The 21800-nt window shown below is 49.3% G+C and overlaps 1 protein-coding gene across 1 annotated transcript in view; it reads left to right on the top strand.

The window, feature by feature from the left end:
* The first annotated feature begins 16741 nt into the window (after window positions 1-16741).
* olfml1 (olfactomedin-like 1) overlaps window positions 16742-21800 on the top strand; it is a 63710-nt gene continuing 58651 nt past the window's right edge. Inside the window, exon 1 of the mRNA XM_072466220.1 lies at window positions 16742-16895. The gene's annotated coding sequence lies outside the window, so the exon portion shown is untranslated. The remainder of the gene's footprint in view (window positions 16896-21800) is intronic.

Below are 21800 nucleotides of genomic sequence, written 5' to 3'. Positions count from 1 at the left end.
CACCTTTTGGAAGTGTAGATATACCACATCCACAGGTTCCCCATTATCCATCTTGCTGGTTACGTCCTCAAGGAACTCAAGCAAGTTTGTCAAGCATGACTTACCCCTCATAAAACCATGCTGACAATGGTGGATTTAGTTGTGTCTTCCAAGAGTTCAGTCATCTCATCCTTAAGGATTCATTCGGGTTATGAACATGTTATGAACACTTTGAACAGAGGGGCGGCACGGTGGCACAGTGGTTAGCACTGCTGCCTCACAGCTCCAGGGACCCAGGTTCAATTCGTGACTCGGGAGACTGTGTGGAGTTTGCACTTTCTCCCCGTCTCTGCATGGGTTTCCTCCGGGTATTCCAGTTTCCTCCCACAGTCCAAAGATGTGCAGGTTAAGTGGATTGGGCATGCTAAATTTCCCCTTAGTATCAAAGGTTAGGTGGGGTTACTGGGTTGCGGGTTTGAGATGGAGGCGTGGGCTTAGGTAGGGTGTTCTTTCCAGGGCTGAATGGCCTTCTTCAGCATTGTAAATTCTATGATTCTGTGATTCTATGATCAGAACCATCAACACCTTCCAAAAAAACACAAAAAGGAAGGATAACTGGAACCGCCAAAAGTGGATCACAGGATAACAAAGCCCACCCTGGGTGCATATTGCCCTGGCCCACGGACATCATCCATTAACGAAGAAGAGAACAAGCTCCTCATTTAAGCAAGAAAGCATGGCCATGATGGGGGGGGGGGGGGGGGGCAACAGGTTAGCAACCAAAGTACAGGGCTTGGCTCAACCCCCTGTGCACAGAAGTAGCAAAACCCAGCCTCTCACGAAATCCCTAAAAAGTGCCTTCGAGAAGGGACATCCCAAGCTTCAGGATGCAACAGAATACCAATCACAGCATCGGGTCTGGCCCAGCACATTCTGACACACAGGAATCAGAACCCCCAGGACCTCCAGCAAACCCCAAAACCTACACCCCAGCTGATTCTGCACCTCACCAACCACAGCCAGAGCAGTGCACCACCCCCATTTACACTAAGTATTCTGCCAGCCCCAGCCTGGGAGACCCCATCACCAAAGAGAAAAAGAATCATCGAGACACCCAATAATTGGACACCTTGGGAGGGGGGTGCCGAATCTGCCACCTCCCGGTACAATAAGGGGAACCTCCCATATACCACCGGAGCAGACCAGGATTTATAACAAAATATTACTCTCCCAGATGAAAAGGAAAAGAAAAAAACTTTTAAGGAAAGAACTTAAAGCTGACCTCGGAATATTAATCACGTACTGCACACCATCATAAGAAGGATATTAAGGGATATGACAGCACTGTCTTAACAGAGACACAAACACTTTTTCCACTTGGAAAACCACATTTCAGGAATTGATGGCCATGGAAGGTGTGTCCATAATGTGACCAAACAGGTTGATTGTCAACCTGTAAATCCCTGCGATAAGCCTATGGCAGGTGTTGAGAGCAGGATTGTTTCCTGGTCAGCCACCTGCAGAATGAAATACTTTGCCAAGTCTAACCATGGAACAATCACAAAAGTCCATGGTAGATTCAGGGCATGGTAACTGAAGAGAGAAGAGAGTTGGCTTCTAAAATGTCGACATCCACAGCTATAAAAGTTCAAAGTTGCAAACCTACCGCTTCTGCTATCTCTGGAAAAACATGAGCAGCAGGTGCATGGGAACCACAACCGCCAAGTCACCCACCATCCTTAACTTGTTAATATATCAACACTCCTTCAGTGTTGCTGGGTCAGAATCCTGGACTCTCTTCGCGGACAACACTGCGGAAAGATCGATGCTACATGGACTGCAGCAGTTCTATAAAATGGCTCACCCCCACCTTCCCATGAACAATTAGCGATGAGCAATAACAACTGACTTTGCCATTGATGCCTACATCCTATGAATGAATATTAAAAAGACAAGCGGCCGGATTCTCCATTTCTCAGACTAAGTGTTGACGTAGGGGCAGGATTTGTGGAGTTCTACAACAGCAAAACTGGCGCCACACCTGGACCAATTCACCGACCGTTGGGGGGGGCCAGTATCGGCGCCACGTGGAACACGATCGATTCCAATAGAAAATGGTACTGAAAATGAAATGAAATGAAATGAAAATCGCTTATTGTCACAAGTAGGCTTCAAATGAAGTTACTGTGAAAAGCCCCTAGTCGCTACATTCCGGCGCCTGTTCGGGGAGGCTGGTACGGGAATTGAACCGAGCTGCTGGCCTGCCTTGGTCTGCTTTAAAAGCCAGCTCTTTAGCCCCGTGCTAAACCAGCCCCTGATTGGCCATGCTAAATTGCCCCTTAATTGGAAAAAATGAATTGGGTACTCTAAATTTACTTTTTAAAAAGGCGGCAGCACGGTGGCACAGTGGGTTAGCACTGCAGCCTCACGGCGCCGAGGCCCCAGTTTTGATCCCGGCTCTGGGTCACTGTCCGTGTGGCGTTTGCACATTCCCCCTGTGCTTGCGTGGGTTTTGCCCCCACAACCCAAAAGATGTTGTGCAGGGTAAGTGGATTGGCCACGCTAAACTGCCCCTTAATTGGAAAAAATGAATTGGGTGCTCTTAATTTATATTAAAAAAAAGAAAATGGTACTGGATTCACCAGGGCCGGGATTGGCACTTCAGAGGCTGACAAGATGCAGCCGCATATGAGCATTCCACTCCCCATACATTCTCATCCCAGCCAACAAGATGGCACTGGTTGGGCTGCAGCGCGCCAGCCCCATTGATGGGTCGGCTGGGGCCAGAGGGTACCTTTGAGTGGTGACCTGGGGGGAACCCATATGACCCGTGGCACTAAGTTCACAGTGGGCTGTCTGCGGCGTGCACAGCTGCATGGCTGCAGCGCATGCGCAGCTGCATGGCTGCCTTGCCAGCTGCAGCAATGGTGTTTGTGCCCGTCCACCCCGGCTCCACAGCCACCTCCTGACCACCCCCTGCTACTCCCCCCCGGCCCTGGCAGAAGCCCTCCAGCCAGCGGCACAACTGACTGCACACTATGGCAATGTTGGGCACTTTCCGTACCCCCTCTCTCGCCCTCAGCAGCCACGACACCTGTTTCCCGATCTTTGAAAGCATAAGTGAACCTCGCTGTCGGGAATACCAGCTTGTGAATTGCAGAGGCCCCAGAGAATACTGGGGCAGGCCCGCTAATGATATGCCAACGGCGTTTACTATATGTGCGGAATGGAATGCATTGACGATGCTGTCGATTTGGCAACCACATGGTTTGGCGTGAGCCCGGCGACCGCCACGATTTCGACATCAAAGCTAATTCTCCAGCCAATCACCTTTCCCGATTCCGGCATCAGCCGACGGAGAATCTCATCCAAGGACTTTATAAACATTCTGTACAGTGCTTCATTCACAACTCATACTATTGCTGTCTTTAGTCATTAAATGCCATGCATATGCCCAAAAATGCATAATGACAACATGCAGAGCCTGCAAAATGCATAGAACTCCTTTCCGTCTCTTCTAATCACGCTGTTACCATAATGACCATGAAGCTCTGGTTCTATTGCCCTCACAAACTCTTCAGATCATTTTATTACTGTAAACACAAGCAACCAGATGAACATCTACCAGATCATCAAAGGCACGAATGAGTGAATTTCACACATACCATCAGTTTCTTTATCTGAGGAGATATCCTTGCCATCAGCAGTACATTCCACGATCAGCGGAAAGCTGTTTTAAGTCATTGTATTGTGTGCTGATCCCACACAGCTCAATACGTATACCAAGATTGGACAGATGTAGGGAAAGTTAGAAAGAATGAGACACAACTTTGTGAACCATTCCACATTTTTATACTCAAAGCACAAGTCGATAGAATTTAGTGGATAGGGCGATTGTACAGGAAGATGGGGTTGATGTTGAAAACCACTCATGTTTGTGAGTCACCATGTTTTAGCGAAGGTAGACAAAAGACTGGTCGAGTGTATTTTAACATTCAACATGACAGTCTAATAAGGTAACCTGAGTGTGAAACGCAAAACATAAGCTGACCAGAATTGTTAACACTGGAGATAAAATCATTGGTAGAGAGCAAACACAGCTCCCTAATTTATTTAACAACGCAGTTAAGGGGAAAGCTCAGGCCATCATGGGTGATTCCTTCACTCTTTATATCATCAATTTGAAAGGCTTCCTTTTGGCCGGCTTTAGGATGCCTATTGCTCGGAAAAATCTGTTCAAGAGGTCTTTTGTTCTTTTGTATCAATGTTGGCATACATGAAATATTTACTATTTTTAACTAAAAGGCAGAAAGTATGGATCAGGTAGACACACACTGAATTGGCTCTTTCCTTTTGCAGGAGTGTCTAACATCTGTCGATCGCCGAGCTTGACAGGTAATTTCAACTCAAAAATAAAATGTACGGTGAACTGTTCACACAAAGATTCCATGGTGCACTGTAGCCAGTAAGAGTGGTTCTGATGTCGGGTTATTCCAGTTACTTGGATTGACATTGCTCAGCCAACATTGCTAAAAACACATTCTGGATATATTTTATATTATTTTGGATCATTGAAACTGATCAAAGTACACAGAGACCTGGATTAATAATCTGCACAACCTGCATTTATGTAGCACCTTTAACAGAATAAAATGTCCCAAAATGGTTCGCAACAGTAATTATGAAACGAAAAGCTAAATATTAAAGATCCTGGAAATCACAGCATCACAGAATGTTACGGTGCAGAAGGAGGCCAGGTCAGGGAAGTAGATTTTAAGGAGCATCATGAAAAAGGAGCGAGAAGAAGTGGTTCAGGGAGGGAATTCCAGTGACTATGTTTAAGGTGGATGAAGACTAGGTATCAATGGTAAATCCAAAGAACATGGGGTGGGATTCACCAACCCCCGCCCGGTCGGAGAATCCCCGGGGGGCGGCGCGAATCCCGCCCCGCCGCCCCAATGCCGGCTGCCGTATTCTCCGGCGCCGTTTTTTGGGTGGGATTCCCGCCACGCCGGTCGAGGGCCGTTGGCAGCGCCCCCCCCCCCCGGCGATTCTCGGCCGTCAATTTCTGGCTAGTCCCGTCGGTGTGAATCACTCACCTCACGCACCAGCGGGACCTGGTAGGTGAGTATGTGTGGGCGGTCCTCGGGGGGGGCGCGTGGGATCCAACCCTGGGGGGGGGGGCCCTCACGGTGGCCTGGCCCACTGATCTGCGGGCGGGCTTGTTCCGTCGGGGCAATTCTTTCTTCCGTGCCAACCCCGTAGGGCTCCGCCATGGCCGGCACGGAGAAGAGAGATCCCCGCGCATGCACCAAAATACGCCGGCAGGTCTGCGCATGCGCGGAACCATGCCGGCCTTTCCGCCCATGCGCGAGATCACGCCGGCCCTTCGGCACATGCACAAAATCACACCGTCCCTTCGGCTCCGGCTGGAGCGGCAACAACCACTCCAGCATCCACCTAGCCCCCTAAACTGCGGAGAATTCCGCACTTTCAGGAGCTGCTGACGCCGGAGTGGTTGCTCCCATTTTCCCGCCGGAGTGGGGACTTAGTCACCAGAAGGGAGAATCCCAGCCGTAATTTCCAAAGTTTTGACAAAGAGTCATCCAGGCTCGAAGCATTAGATCCCTTTTCTCTCCACAGATGCTGTCAGACCTGCTGAGATTGTCCAGTATTTTCTGTTTTTGCATTCTTGATCCGATGTTGCTAAGGCAGCCGTTGAAGGGGTGGACTTAGTTTGTCCCTCTGCAGAAGTTTCGAGGATAACTGCTGATTTGTTATGCTGTAGGTGTAACATAAGCGGCTTCCTTGTGGGGCACTTGACAAAGGAAGGTTCAGACGTGGAGGTAACTTCAACACGTTTATTAAACTATTTACACTTCTATTACTCGGGTTCGACACTACTGCTAATCCTACTATAGCTACCCCCGACTGACTAACCAGTTGCTGCAATCCACATGGTGGGTGTGATGTTGAATCAACCCTGTCTCTGTACTCACTGACTGTCTCCACTGGAAAGAGGCAGATCATGTGTGTGGTGTCCTTTATATATGGGTTGGTGTAATGCCCCCCTGTGGTCGTCTCACCTCCTTGTGTATCGTGAATGTCTATTGGTCATGTCCTATCTACTTGATCTATTGGTTGAGTGCGTGTGTGTGATGTTTCTGGTGCTCCCTCTAGTGTCTAGCTAGCCTACATGCATTTACATTGATGCACATCACCACATCCCCACTTTTCTATATGTTACATATTTTCTACACACTTTGAGAAAATTGAACAAAGAACAGGTAGATAAGGTAAGGTATATGCAAGTCATGGGAACAGTGATTAAAAAATAAGTCCAAATCATTCGTGTGAGTCCATAAACCATCAATCATCATGGTCAAATGTCTCTCTTGGTTATGAACGCCATCAACGTCCCTGTGCCACAGGAACCAAGAAGTGGTCAAATCACTTTGCTGTCTGATTTGGAGTCTTTTTCTTTTTCTTTTTCTGATGTTTGTGATGGTGCTGTCGGATGGCATCTTGTAGCTGATAAGGTGTTGACGTTGAAGAGGTACCATCAACAGTATCATTCGAGGTCATGGATGTGCCATATGTTGAAGTTGGATAAGACTGTACATACTGGTTCTGGCCACATGCTGTGCTGGAAAGGTGGACCTGCTGAGAACCGTTGAAGCTTGTCAAATTGGAAACAGAATTGCTGCCACATAAATACCTGGTGATGGTGTGAAACTAGAACCTTGCATCTGATAGGAATATGCCGCCTGGCCAGGCTGGGGTGCAACTAAGGCATCCAGTCTGTAGTGCAGATTACGTTTGCGGTAGTCCTCCTTCAGTCTTGATTCCATGAGTGGGCAATCCATAGTGCTGGCCTGTTTGAGAATATGCTGCATAGACTGCTGTCTGCTGCATGCCTGAAAACTGGGTTTGTCCAGCATGAGCTGTCATTGGCTGGACTGCTGATGTGGAAACAATGTGTGGATATAGCTGTGGTGAATATTGGTGTATTCCTCTTGGACTGTAGCCGCTGCTTGTTATTACTGACCCAGTGTAATCGTTAAGTGATCCATCTCCTGTCGTTGTGGCATCTGCTGTCACCCTGAGCGTGCCATCACTGGGGTTGCGGCACTCCCTGTCTGGAGTAAAGTCCGGCTTACGTGAATCAGAGTCGGGGTTTGGTTGCTCCCCATCTGGAGTCTGGTCAGTTTTAACTGAGTCAGTGTTGGTTTGTTGATGCTCCCCGTCCGGAGTCTTAGCAGGTTCACTGGAGTCAGCTGAGATTTCTTGAAGCTGCACGTCTGGAGTCAGAACATGCAGGAATGCATTGACTTGTGGAGCGGTTCGAGCAAATGAGGGTGGAAGTATCATGGTGTCACTGGAGTCACCAGTGGTCTCACAGTGATTGTCGAGTGCCTCTGTACACACTAGCTGAGGTCTGTCACTTTGCACATCTTGCATGGGAAGTGGGATGCTGTCGTCACTCATCTCACATACCGTGGGTAGATCCTCAGTAGCTGCTTGTTGTTCACTTGGGTTGGGTAAATTGTCAGAGTCTTCATCTGGTGGTGCAAACACTGTGGGTGGACTGTCATTGTCTTGCTGTTGTCCTTCATTTGGGCTTGGACTGTCATTGTCGCTTTGTTCTTCACTGTAGCATGATAGACCGTCATGGTCATCCTGCTGTGCCCTGGAGCGTGGTAGACTGTCATAGTCTTCTTGCTGTTTACTTGAGCATGGCAGAATTGCATCGTCTGCCGCTAGTTGGTCAGAGGAGGTTGCTGGACCCTCATGGTCTTGTTCCTGCAAGGACTGCGCGTCGGAGTCTTGCGTTGCTTCTATCATGGAGGCTCTCCACGAGCTCGCTGCAGAGGCTTGTGACACTGGAGTCGCGTCTTGTGTGTGCAAGGACTGCGCTCTGGAGTCTTGCGTTTCTTCTATCGTGGAGTCTGTCCACGAGCTCGCTGTGGAGGCTTGTGACACTGGAGTCACTTCTTGTTCATGCAAGGACTGCGGCGTGGAGTCTTGCGTGTCTTCTTTCGTAGAGTCGGGAACCCTGAGCGGTGCGTGGACCACACTCTGTGTGGCAGCAGGCCGCTCTCTGTGGGCTTGTACCGCTCTCTGTTTCATGGTTTCAGGCTGCAGCATCATCCTGCACTCACAAGTTGGGATGTCATATCTGCTGGGCTGAAGATCCTCAAATCCGAAGAACGAATCCGCGTCTGCGTTGGATTCAATATGAGGGTCGCCAATGTGCAACACGTCTAGTTGCAGTTCGGATTTGGTACTGGGGTAGCCGCCCAAGGTGAAAGGTTCGTCCGAGTCGTAGTCTTCGCGGACCATATCATCACTGTTTACGTTGGAGCTGGCATTGGGCTCGCGAGGTCCAGAGAAAATGTAAAGGTCGGAATCATCGGTTTGGGCGTAGGTAACTGCTTGTTACAGGGTTCTTCCGAGGTTAATTTCATTTCCTGGTTCAAATTGAGGCATTGTGCTGTCATTCCAGGTGAAGGAAGGTTGTTTTACGCCTTTAAAAGATTTTTTCTTTGATTTGAGATGTTTCCCCTTTAAATGGGCTTGGTCCGGAGCCTCAGACGTCATGACGCATGTGACGTACTGCGTATGAAGCGATTGCGCATGCGCAGATCGCGGTTCCTTTACTTGGGGCCTTTTTCCCAATTACGCATGTGCTGCTTCTCGCGCATGCGCATACTGATCTTCCCGTTCTGTGCGCTTCTCACGCAACTGCGCAAGTGCAGTCCCTTTAGAAAGATGGCCACCAATCAAAATCGTTCTCTGTTCCGGGATCCCGGCATCGTGGTGAGTACTGGCACTTCTCTTACCTTTTCTTGCTGGTTGGAGTGTGTTTTCCTCACAGTATTTGCCGAATTTGTCCAGGTCTGCCTGGAAGTCGCTCCTGTTTTGCCCCTTGGAGAACTTGAATTTTTAAAAGATTTCTTCTGCTCTGGCACCGGCGATGGTGAGGAGAAGCTCTGTTTTTTCAGGATCAGCCTAGTTTGGCTGCCACCAGGAAGATTTCAAACCTTTGCCGGAATGCCCGCCAGTTTTCGCGGAGATCGCCGTGGCACTGGAGCCGCTGCGGAATCCGGATCTCGAACATCTTGCCTGGATATCGTTGCTGGTTGTCACTGTACGCTGAGGTATGGCTATATGGATTGAAACAGTTCAGTCCTGGTACCATGATTTGTTATGTTGTAGGTGTAACATAAGCGGCTTCCTTGTGGTGCACTTGACAAAGGAGGATTCAGACGTGGAGATAACTTCAACACGTTTATTAAACTATTTACACTTCTATTACTCGGGTTCGGCACTACTGCTAATCCTACTATAGCTACTCTGACTGACTAACCAGTTGCTGCATCCACGTGGTGGGTGTGATATTGAATCAACCCTGTCTCTGTACTCACTGACTGTCTCCACTGGAAAGAGGCAGATCATGTGTGTGGTGTCCTTTGTATATGGGTTGGTGTAATGCCCCCCTGTGGTCATGTCACCTCCTTGTGTATTGTGAATGTCTATTGGTTGTGTCCTATCTACTTGATCTATTGGTTGAGTGTGTGTGTGTGTGATGTTTCTGGTGCTCCCTCTTGTGTCTAGCTAGCCTATATACATTTACATTGATGCACATCACCACAACTGCAATCTTGTAGAAAGATAGACATTGCGTTTTTCAAGACCTCAGAATGTCCCTTCACAGCAATGCAGGGACACGGAGTAGCTAATTTGCACACAGCAAGTTCTCACAAATGGCAATGAGATAAATGATCTATTAAATTGCTCTAATCATAGAATTCCCACAATGCAGGAGGGTTTGCCCCGACCCAGCAAAAAAACACGCTACCTAGGGCCACTCCCCATAACTCCTCACCTAATTTGTACATTGTTGGACACCAGGGAGCAATTTTAACATGGTCAACCAACCTAATCTGTACATCTTTGGACTGTGGGAGGAAACCAGAGCACCCAGAGGAAACCCACACAGACACGGGGAGAACATGCAAACTCTACAGTCATACAAGGCCGGAATTGAACCCAGGTCCCTGATGGTGTGAGGCAACAATGCTCAATACTGTGCCAGTGATGTTGGTCGAGGAATAAAAATTGTGCAGGTTACTGGGAAGAACTCCCCACACTGTGCTCTGAAATAGATCTATTTTACATACGCTAGAGTGAGTGGACATGGCCTTGGTTTAACATCTCATCCAAGAGACAGTACCTCTGATTGTGCAGCACTCCCTCGGTACTGCACTGGAGTGTCAACCTGCTGTGTGCTCAAGTCGCTGGCGTTGGACTTAACACCATGATCTTCTGACACAGGGATGAGAAGGCTACTCTCTGAGCCAATTCCGACAGCTAAATAAAACTCAATCCTTACATGGTAAGTGAGGTTGTTAAGAAATATGGAGATAAGACAGACATTGGTTCGTTCTCAGCTGCAATATTGTGTTGAATTCCAGGCAACACACTTTAGGAAGGGTATCAAGGTCTAGGAGATGGTGCAGAGGAGATTTACTGGAATGGTATAAGGGAAGTGGGGTGGGTGGGGGGTGGCGGGGGTGTTCTTCATGCTGGGAGACCAGAGGTGCTGGATGTTCTCCTTAGAGCAGAAAGGGCTAAGGGGAGATTTAACAATTGTGTTGAAAATGATGAAAGGTTTGGATAGAGTAGAGATGGAGAAACAGTTTTCACTGGCAGGAGGGTTAATAAATGAACGACACAGATTTAAGAAATTGGCATATGAACTGCGTGGAGGAGGGGGGGGGGTGAGATAAGGATTATTTATTTTATATTGTGAGACGGTGTGATCTGGAATGCGCTGACTGAAAGAGCAGTGGAAGCAGATTCCATAGTAATTTTCTAAAGAAAATTGAATAAATACTTGAAGGGGAAATTGGCAGGGCTCACTTTGATGAGCGTTCTGCCCTTGGGAGCTTTACCCAGTCTCTCGCCCTCAGTGACTCACTAACACCCACTCATTCACTCACCCTTACCCAACCTCACTCACTCACTAATTCTCACTCATCCACACTTGCCCACCCTCAAGCGGTCACAATCACTCCCTCATGATGCTCCTGAGTGAAGGCTGAGGCCTAGCTGGTGTGTTGCCAATGAGTGTGAGAGATCTTTGCATACGTAGGGGAGCAGCAGAGAGTGGTGTCAAGATGGGGAGAGCCAAGGGGCTCCAGGGTGTAATGCGGGAGGCCAAGTTGGGCAGAGCAAACCTTACCCAAAAGCTTTTCCAGTATTCAGCACATTACAGTGTTAACTTGTACTCATTGTGAAAAACTGCATTACAAAGCAATTTTTAAGTCATGACTAAGTAAGATACTCCCCCTTGGAGTAATACAGGCTCCTCTTCACCTGGGGAGAAATATCTTCACTCACCGCCCCCATCCCTTGGAAGAATTCCCAAATGCCCCCTTGGAGGAATTTGTTCCCCCTAACCATTGTAGTGCAATCCTACCCCACAGCTTTCCCCGCCCACCCTCAGAGCAATTCCACCCAACCTCCTCTACCCTACCACCTCCCCACTCCTATCACCTTCACAGCCCCTCATCTCCCCACCGAGCTACTCAACCCCTCCCAACACTTTCACCTTCCGGTCCTCTCACCTCTCCACCCCTTCCTACCCTCTTCCGACCCACCTACATCTCCACCCTCTCAGCCCCCCTCATCTCATCACCCTTCCCTGCCCACCTCCCCACCATCTCACCTCCCCTCCTTCTTCCATCCCCTCACTTCCCCACCTCCGTCCCCACAACCCTTCCCCAACCATTTATCCCACCCCCACCCCATCCCTTTGTCCCTGCTGCTCCACTACACACTTACAGCCCATACTACAACAACCCCGCCCCTCCCCCTACCCCACCCCCCTTATCCCCTCAATCCCTCTTCCCTACTCCTCCAAAAATGATTTTGTAATCTGGAGGCACAGCTGCAGATCTCTAAATGCAACTTTTGGCAATGTAATCAATTCTCATCATCTGGGGCTTAACGTCATGTATAATACGACAGCACCAACCGCAATGTGAACTTTAATGGAATATGCAAATATTATCTTTATTTTAGGTGTATAATAACTCTCTGCACAATTTCACCGATAGGTTTAATTGCAGCGTGGGTCAAGATCCTGGAACAGCTGACAGATTTATTCCATGGCCAGAAGACAAAATTGCAAAGTCCTTGGCCGTTGGCACTTGGGAGTGCTCCGGCAAGGTATGCCTTCGAATCGTGAGCATTGCAGGTACAGAAAATCCAACACCTTCCTTGGTTATAATCTTCGGTGGGAATTTTCCAGCACATCCATCCATTGCATTTTCCAGCACTGGGAATTTTTCAGCTGGGATCTCCGGCCCTGCCAAAATTCACACCCAGCGACGGAACCGGAAAATCCTGTCAGCAGCCAATCACTCGTCACCTCCACTCTGGGGAAAAGCCATGTCAGAGAATATTCCAGCCCTTGTCTTCTCTGCCTGCCAGCGTGCTTCATACCCCCACCTTCACACGCAGGGCCAAAGTGCGGGGGATATAATGAATAAAATGGGGGGAAATGAATAATCACATTTCAGAAAAAATCTGAGTCTGACCAAGAAGCAGTTTTCATGGGTATTATCTAAAGTGTTTATTTCAGTCAAAATCCTGGAACCTCCTCTCTAACAGCACTGTTAGTGTACCTACATCACATGGATTACAGCAGTTCAAGAAGGCAGCTCACCATCTCCTTCTCAAGGGCAATAAATTCTGACCTTGCTAGCGACACACACATCACATAAATTAATAAAAGGATGTTTGATTTTGTAAATTTTCTTTTAGCTGAATCTTGCATTGTTTAATTTCTTTGTTTGCAATAAAAGTTTGAAGTCACCTTACTGTTTCAGTTTCTTGATCAACAGGGTCCCCACGGTTGCCTGTCCCGCGATCGAGGCCCACCAATCTGCGGGCGGGCCTGTGCCGTGGGGGCACACCTTCCTTCCGTGCCAGCCTCTGTAGGGCTCCGCCATGGCCGGCGCGGAGAAGAAACCCCCTGCGCATGCGCCAGAACATGCCGGCCGGTCTGCGCATGCGCCAGAACACGCCGGCCCTTCGGCGCCGGTTGGCACGGCGCCAACCCCTCCCGCGCCGGCCTAGCCCGTGGAAGTGCGGAGGATTCCGCAACTTCCGGGTGGCCCGACACCGACTGGTTCGCGCCGTTCTTGGCGCCACCGTCGGGCCATCCTGCCGATTGCGGGAGAATCCCGCCCTAGGAATTCATACACCTATATAGCAGTTATGTTGTCTTAATACGATTTTTCCCCAATAAGGTTGAAACCTAGCTCAGCCAATGTCTTCCTGGATTTTCACAATCACACATTGCAATGATGTAGCAAAGCAATCATTTCACCCTGACCGAGTCACTAATAATAAAATCACGGCACATAATACTCAGCCCGGGAGACGGCCTGAGATTACTGCCTCCAACCACGAGCAGCGGATGAGCCGGCAATCAGCGACAACAGCCTTTGAACTCCGTGGAGGATGAGTGCCCGCCAACTGGAATCAACCCGGTTCCAACCAGCTGAGGAAGACCGCCTGATAGCCAAGGATCAGCCGGTTTTCAATCAACCAGAAGCATCCGCCCGCTAACCGGGGATTAACCGTGATTCAACTCTCCTAAAACACAGTGTCTAACCGATGGGTTAGAAGTAGTTCAGAGCACACGATTGATTCCTGGGATGAAGTGATTGTCTTCGGAGGATAGATTGAACAGGTTGGCTTGCAATTTCGAAGAATGAGAGGTGATCTTATTGAAACACATAAGATTCTGAGGGGACTTAACAGGGTGGATGCTGAGAGGATGTTTTCCTTGCCAGTGAGTCTAGAACTAGTGGATATTCGGGGCCTTCCATTTAAGAATGAGAGGAGGAGAATTTTTCTCTCTCCGAGGGGTGTCGGTCTGTGGAATTCTTTTTCCAGCAAGTGGTGGAGGTTGGATCATTGAATATATTCAAGGTTGAGTTAGATACATTTTCCATCTACAAGGGAGTTAATAATTCATAGAATTTCAAAGAATTTACAGTGCAGAACTCGGCCATTCAGCCCATCGAGTCTGCACCAGCCCTTGGAAAGAGCACCCTACTTAAGCCCACGCCTTCACCCTATCCCCATAACCCAGTAATCCCACCTAACCTTTTTTGGACACACTAAGGACAATTTAGCCTGGCCAATCCACCGAACCTGCACATCTTTGGACTGTGGGAGGAAACTGGAGCTCCCGGAGGAAACCCACGCAGACACGGGGAGAACACGCAGACTCCACACAGACAGTGACCCAAGCCGGGAATCGAACCTGGGACCCTGGAGCTGTGAAGCAACTGGGCTAACCACTATGCTACCGTGCTGCTCTTATGCGGGGTGGGTTGGGGGGGGATGCGGGGGGTGGGGGGTAAATCAGAGGGGAGGAGGGAGGAGGGAGCAGGCAGGAAAGTGGAGCTGGGTCCACAATCGGATAATCAATGAATGGCAGAGCAAACCAGATAGGCCGACACCTTGTGTTCTTATTAGGGCTGGGAATTTTAAAACTTGGTCAGAAACATAGGGTGCATTTAGCCACATGTTTCCTGGCACGCGGAGTGGCAAGAAACACATGGCTATACAACGCAACTTGCATTGTATAAGGAGCCTCAACAGGGAATGCGCGGCTGAGGCTGCAAATAGCCCTGTTTTGTACACTGGGGAACTCTGCGCGCCAGAACCTCCTAGTGTAGCGAGATCAGGGTGCCATTTTTAAAATAAGGAACATGGACGGTCGCAAAGCATTACGGGAAAATGGCCAATGTAAGGTTCAGGCAGACTCAGAACCTGAATGTATATTTGTGAGCGAAGGATCCAGACGGTATCGAAACCCCCAACCGATTAGCATTTTGATGGCCCATCTCCGTCAGACAAAGGACTGATACTTGAGCAACCGATACAATCCCAGACATTTCGGCGCCAATCCCTGTACTCGGGAAGCGTAAACAACAGGGTCAATGACCGCTTAGGACATGCCGAGCCATCAAGACACCCGCCCCTTTATTGGTTCAAATCGAACACAGTGATCAAGAATTACCCAATTAGTGGGGTCCAAACTGAAGGACCGCCCAAAAGAGTGCAAAACCCCCAAGAATAAAAAGAGAGACCACCATGTGTTCGATCTCTCTTGGACCTGGCGCTCCGGCAACGTCTACTTCCAATTGCAGAACCACCAGAAGCAAGTTCAAGTTCAACGCTCGCTACCAGACGGATGAGCCCAGCTGAGCAGCAGTTACTTCTCCAGACCCGATAGATACAGATCCGAACAAAGGCCACTGTTCCTCTGACCTAAGCCGGGTACCTGAAGTTAAGTACAGGTTGTCATAGTTGATAGGTGTAGTTTAACTAGTAGTGTTTATGTTGCATGATTAATTGTGTGTGTAAATAAATTACCCTTGATCTTGAACTAACTAACTGGTGTTTGGCTCTTTGATCGATACCCGGTTGAACCTTGTGTTGGTATCATTTGATACCTGCCGACTCTGAGCAATATAATATCGATATCCAAAGAAAGAAGGGCAACCTTATTGATTGCCATATTTATTGCAGGTAAAAAAGGCAACAAAAGCAACCCCATGCCTCCCCCTCCCCCCATGATGGCCCCCCCCTCTGCACCTCCCCAACACCAATGCAGGGCACCCCTGGTCCAATCACACGCATGAAAAAATACCAACTTGGCAATTGGCAATGTCAACCTGGCAATGCCCATGTCAGCTGGAAGTCCCACCTCGGCACCTAGGCAGTTCCAGGCTGGCATCCAGGTGGTACTGACAGTTTACCAGGCTGGCACTTCCAGGGCATCACCCTGCCCAAAGGACATGTAGCTGGGGCCTCCGATCCCCAGCTGTCTCATTTTAATATGCAGATTTACCAAAACGTAATCCCGCTCACAATGGGCGGGATTTACATTGCAGCACCTCATGAGATTGCGTTAGATCTCGCGAGGCATTGTGAGCCGGGTAGATCCCAGGAGCGGGGTCTCCCGGCATTTATGGTCACGCTGCGCCGTGGCACGCTGCTTTTCAGACGTGCCGTGGCAATTGGATCACACCCATAGGGTTCAAGGATCCACCAATGGTGGATCAATTAAAACTGGGATGGGGCAGGAGGCCAGAATTGGAGGAGTGCAGAGATCTCACACTGTTGTGGGTCTGAAGGAGGTTACAGAGCTAGAAATTGACACGGTGACTTACAAACATGTGCAGTCAGCAATGATGGGTGATCTTAATTATGATTCAAATTCAATTTTCAGGGCCAAATAAGATACACGACTCATAATTTGTTTAACTGATGTGGTAGGTCAGTTTGCATGAAGCAAAATGGAACGGAAAAATACACTTGAAAGGCTGGGACAGGGTAGATGGAATGGGAGCAGACTGGTGTGGAGTATAGACACCAGAACAGACCAGTGGGACCAAATGTTTTTTTCTGTGCTGTCTTTTCTCTGTAACTATATCCTATCAAATGTATGTGTTCCAATTGCTGGAGGGAGTGCTGTGACGCTGGAGGTCCAATTTCTGGAATCATCTTTCTGATCCTACTGGGCTCATTTCCTCGAACTTGGCAGACTTGACTGTGCTGTAATGATGTTTTACAGATTGCCACATTCCCCTGCAGAGAGAGAGAGAGAGAAAGAATCACCAGAGCCTAGCTGACTTCTTTTTAACTCATTCTCAGGCTCCGGGCATCACTACCAATTTATTGTCTGTCCCTGGTTGCCCTGAGATGGTGCTGCTGGGCCTTTTTCTTGAACTGCTGCAGTTGTAATGGTTTGATCCAACGGAGAGGCTTGCTGGTCCATTGAGAGCTGTCACTGGACTGGAGTAACACAAAGGCTAGACCAGGTAGGAATGGCATGTTTTTCTCACGAACAGAAATAGATCTTATAGGCAATCTGACAGCTTTATTGTCAATTATGACCCCAGGCTTTGAAAAATAATAATAAATTTGGATTCATGAACTGCCATGATGCAATTTTTACTCACATTCTCTGGATTGACCTGACCACTAAACCTGCCATAGCTGACATGAGCTTATGGCTTTGACACCTAAGTTTAGTGTAGCCTATTGAGGGCTGGCTGTACAGTCAATCTACCCAATTTTTGGCATCTTGTACATTGAGCTGAAAGGGCAGGCAGGGCCTCAGTTTAAAATCTCATCTGAAAGACGGCACTTCTGACATTACAGCGTTCAGTGTTCTGTGTTCTTCTCACTTCTTGTGGCATGGCGGCACAGTGGTTAGCACTGCTGCCTCACAGTTCCAGGGATCGAGGTTCAATTCTAGCCTTGGGTGACTGTCAGTGTGTAGTTTGTACGTTCTCCCCGTGTCTGTGTGGGTTTACTCCGGGTCCTCTGGTTTCCGTCCAAAGGTGTGCAGGTTACGTGGATTGGCCATGCTAAATTGCCCCTTAGTGTCCAAACAGGTTAAGAGGGGTTACTGGGTCACGGGGGTAGGGTGGAGACTTGGGCTTAAGTAAGGTGCTCTTTCAAGGGCCGGTGTAGACTCGATGGGCCAAATGGCCTCCTTCTGTACTGTAAGTTGTAAGATTCTATGATTCTAGCTGAAGATGAGAGAGCTACCTACTGAGTTGCCAATTGTTCGAAAAGTGGTCACTTGGATGAGGCAGCAAAACAACCTGCAGCTTAATGGGGTGGTGAGAGGCTGGGGGCTCTAATCGCTGTGTCGTCCCTCTCCCCCGCCCCCCCCACACACACTCCGGCTAAATGTCAGGGAGTAGGGTGGGATCCTATCCACGATCCTAACTGCTGTCCTGCAGCCTCTGGATGCTGGGAACTGGGTTAAGGGATTGGAGGCAGTATTTGCACCCCCTCTCTCTCTCTCTCGAAACGCATGCCTTAGAGAAATGCTGTCCAATTGATTAGTCAGAACTGTGTAGGCCCTGCAGCGCCACTGGGAGCAGTGGCCACTGCTGGGACTACAGGCAGGCCCAATGAAAAGGAGACCAAGTAAGTCTGGGGTCTGAGATCTCACCAGGGAGAGGTTGTCAGGCTCGGTGAGGGGTGAATGAACAGATTGAGGGGACCGGATTCGAGAAGGCAGGGAGGAGGGTTGGGGGTGTGACGATTTGATAAGCCCAGAGAACCCACAAAGGAGATCTCCCTTTGCCCAACACCAGCCAGCACAGCTAAAGCCAGAGATTTAATGTATCGTGCGGGCCTTCCACGGTGGCAGGATGAGACACTTAAGTGGCCATTAATTAGCCAGTTAAGGCCTTAATTGGCCCAGTGACAAACAAGCCACCCAATGCCCTCCCCTGCATAACTACAGCAGGGTTAAGGGCATGGGCTATTAGATGTTACATTCCCACAGCACCTTTAAACCTGCCGGTGGAGGAGTGAATAATCCAGTCCATGGAGTAAAGTTTGAGGTCGCAACCTTCTGACTCAATGACTTGCATTTTATTGGCCCCTGGGATTGGAGGCAGGTGACGTCATAATAGCGGGGACCTTCACCAAGTTGGCTACTCATTGTTGCCCCACTGCTGGAGAGAAGGGAGGGGCAGGAGTGAGTGGAGGCGGGATGTGAGGCAGATCGGCCACCCGCACTGTAGAGACAAACAGACAATGTTACTAATTAAGAGTTCAACTACAGGCCATTTTGATAAGTTGAATAATTAAAGGCCTACTTACAGGCCATTTTGCAATCCACATTTTGCCAATGGTGCAGTGGCTTGGCCAGCTACCTAAAGTTGGCCTTTCAATTGGGCCAGCAGCTTCACGACCTAAAGAAGGGGAAGAAAATCAGCCCCCCTGGCCTCACTAATAGCCCGTTACCCCTCCGTCCCATAAGCCCCATCTGCCTCCGCCATCTGAATTTTAATTCTCAAACACTTAACCACAGGCTCCTCCATTTTAGGGTGCTCTGAGATCACCGTTCTATCCCAATAGCTACCACTCCTTATTGTGGCACTGTGGAGATTTCAGGGTTGCTGAGCCTCTGATCGGGCCTGCAGCATCAGGAACCTGCCCGCCGTCCTTAATTGGAAGGTCCCAAAATCCACGGTAAAATTTGGCTCAATAGGTAAGTAATGTAACCCACCGAGTTGCGGCTGACACTGAACAAACCAGGACTCCTTTGCTTCAGAGTTTTGCCAAAACAAGGGGAGTACTAGTTTCACATCGTGCACACACCAACATCAGCACGCAGTCCCACAAGGAGCCAACGCTATGTCTCGGCTTAGTTTCTTAATTTAAAAAAATTGTTGAATGTCAATGGCATAGATATGTTTGGTTGTGAGATATGAGAATTGTGCTCCTTATGTAATAACCCCCATTGGTACATACTCCTGTTAATCCGCTCTGCTTCTACACACTGCTGTTTGGATATCCATAAAAGCCTTTGGGAGGAAGGTAAGTACAGGATGGCTGAGTTCTTGCCCTCAAGTTCCTAACTGTTCGGAATAATTGTAGATCGTGAGCACAGACAGATTCAGAACTTGATGGCTCATTAGCCTGATGCAAACTCTTACACAATTCAAATTGAACAACATCAGCTTCTGTTTCACATTATCACCGCTTGGAATTTTTAAGGTATGGTGAAATAAAAGCGCACATGTTGTTAATTGCGAACTTATCAACAGGAGCTTATTTTGTCTCAGTGCTTACCCTAATTAACATTTTGGGATCTAATCGAAACGGCAGCAGCAGCAAACAGGGCACAATTCAGCAGAGTGGGGTGTTAGCGCATGACGGCACAGGGAGAGTGCACGCAATGTACACTTACTGTCTAAAGCAAATGCCACGGGCAGCACGGTAGCACAGTGGTTAGCACAGTTGCTTCACAGCTCCAGGGTCCCAGGTTCGATTCCCAGCTTGGATCACTGTCTGTGCGGAATCTGCACGTTCTCCCCGTGTCTGTGTGGGTTTCCTCCGGGTGCTCCGGATTCCTCCCACAGTCCAAAGATGTGCAGGTTAGGTGGATTGGCCATGCTAAATTGCCCTTCGTGTCCGAAAAAGGGTAAGTGGGGTTACTGGGTTATGGGAAAGGGTGGAGGCGTGGGCTTAATTAGGGTGCTCTTTCCAAGGGCCAGTGCAGACTTGATGGGCCGAATGGCCTACTTCTGCACTGTAGATTCTATGATTCTAAACAGCCACATCCAATAACCTAAGAATTATCATTTTCAAAAAGAATGATTCTTTAATCGTATTTGAAAGTGGAGCTCACTGCCACAAGGAGTGGTTGTGGTAAACAGTATGCATGCATTTAAGGCGAAGCTTGATAAATGCATGAGGGAGAAGGGAATAGTGGAGTATGTTGATAGAATTAGATCAAATAGAAGGTGTGGAGGCTCATGGAGAGCAATGCACCAGCACAGCCCATTTGGGCCAAAGGGCCTGTTCTGTGCTGTAGATTGGTCCAATGATCCGATATACCGAGCAAATATTTAATTTTTACCGCGGGAGATTTGGCCATTGACAGTCGACAGGATCGGATGAGACCCAGCAGCAGGCGGGGCAGGAAAATACCCCCCAAAATCTCTACATATAGGAGCGGATTTTATGGAGCCCATAAGAGCAGGAAACATGTCATGACTTAGATGGGAAACAAAATCTCAATTTCCCAGCAGCGGGTGAATATGAAGAGATAAAGTCAGCGGGCTGTTTTCAGTGTGTTGAGTCTTACGCCAGCCTGTGAATGGAATGGGTGGGTGGTCTTATGAGGAAACATTGGACAAGCTAGGCTTGTATCACTGGGGTTTAAGTAGCTGATTGAAACATCTATGATCCTGAGAGGTTTTCACAGGATCGATAGGGAAAGGATGATTCCTCTTATGGGAAAATCTAGAACTAGGGGCGAAATTCTCCCCCAACGGCGCGATGTCCGCCGACTGGCGCCCAAAACGGCGCCAATCAGATGGGCATCGCGCCGGTGCAGAATGCTCCGCATCTTTGGGGGCCAAGCCCCGACATTGAGGGGCTAGGCCGGCGCCGGAGGGATTTCCGCCCCGCCAACTGGCGGAAACGGGCTTTGTTGCCCCGCCAGCTGGCGCGGAAATGACATCCCCGGGCGGCGCATGCGCGGGAGTGTCAGCGGCCACTGACAGTTTCCCGCGCATGCGCAGTGGGGAGAGTCTCTTCCGCCTCTGCCATGGTGGAGGCCGTTGCGGAGGCGGAAGGGAAAGAGTGCCCCCACGGCACAGGCCCGCCCGCGGATTGGTGGGCCCTGATCGCGGGCCAGGCCACCGTGGGGGCACCCCCCGGGGTCAGATCGCCCCACGCCCCACCCAGGACCCCGGAGCCCGCCCATGCCGCCTTGTCCACCGTTAAATACCTACTTTAATTTACGCCGGCGGGACAGGCAATTTCTCAGCGGGACTTTGGCCCATCCAGGCCGGAGAATTGAGCGGGGGGGCCCGCCAACCGGCGCAGCCCGATTCCCGCCCCCGCCCAATCTCCGGTACCGGAGACTTCGGCAACCGGCAGGGGCGGGATTCACGGCGGCCAACGGCCATTCTCCGACCCGCTGTGGGGTCGGAGAATGACGCCCCTGGGATCACAACTTAAAAATAAGGAGCCGGCCATTTCGGTCAGTGATGGATGAGGAGAATCTTTTTTCTCTCTCAGTGTCATAAGTCTTTGGAACTCTCTTCCTCAAAGGGCAATGGGAACAGAATTCTTGAATATTTTTAAGGCAGAGCTACATAGGGAGCGATTCGCAAGGGAGAGCACAACGTGGCCGCAGAATGCCAGGAGAGGCTTCCAGCGAGCCTCCTGACAGGCTCTGTGCC

This window comes from Scyliorhinus torazame, chromosome 10, assembly GCF_047496885.1.
Source record: "Scyliorhinus torazame isolate Kashiwa2021f chromosome 10, sScyTor2.1, whole genome shotgun sequence".
Classification (NCBI taxonomy): Eukaryota; Metazoa; Chordata; class Chondrichthyes; order Carcharhiniformes; family Scyliorhinidae; genus Scyliorhinus; species Scyliorhinus torazame.
This window is presented reverse-complemented; position numbering and strand designations above follow the sequence as displayed.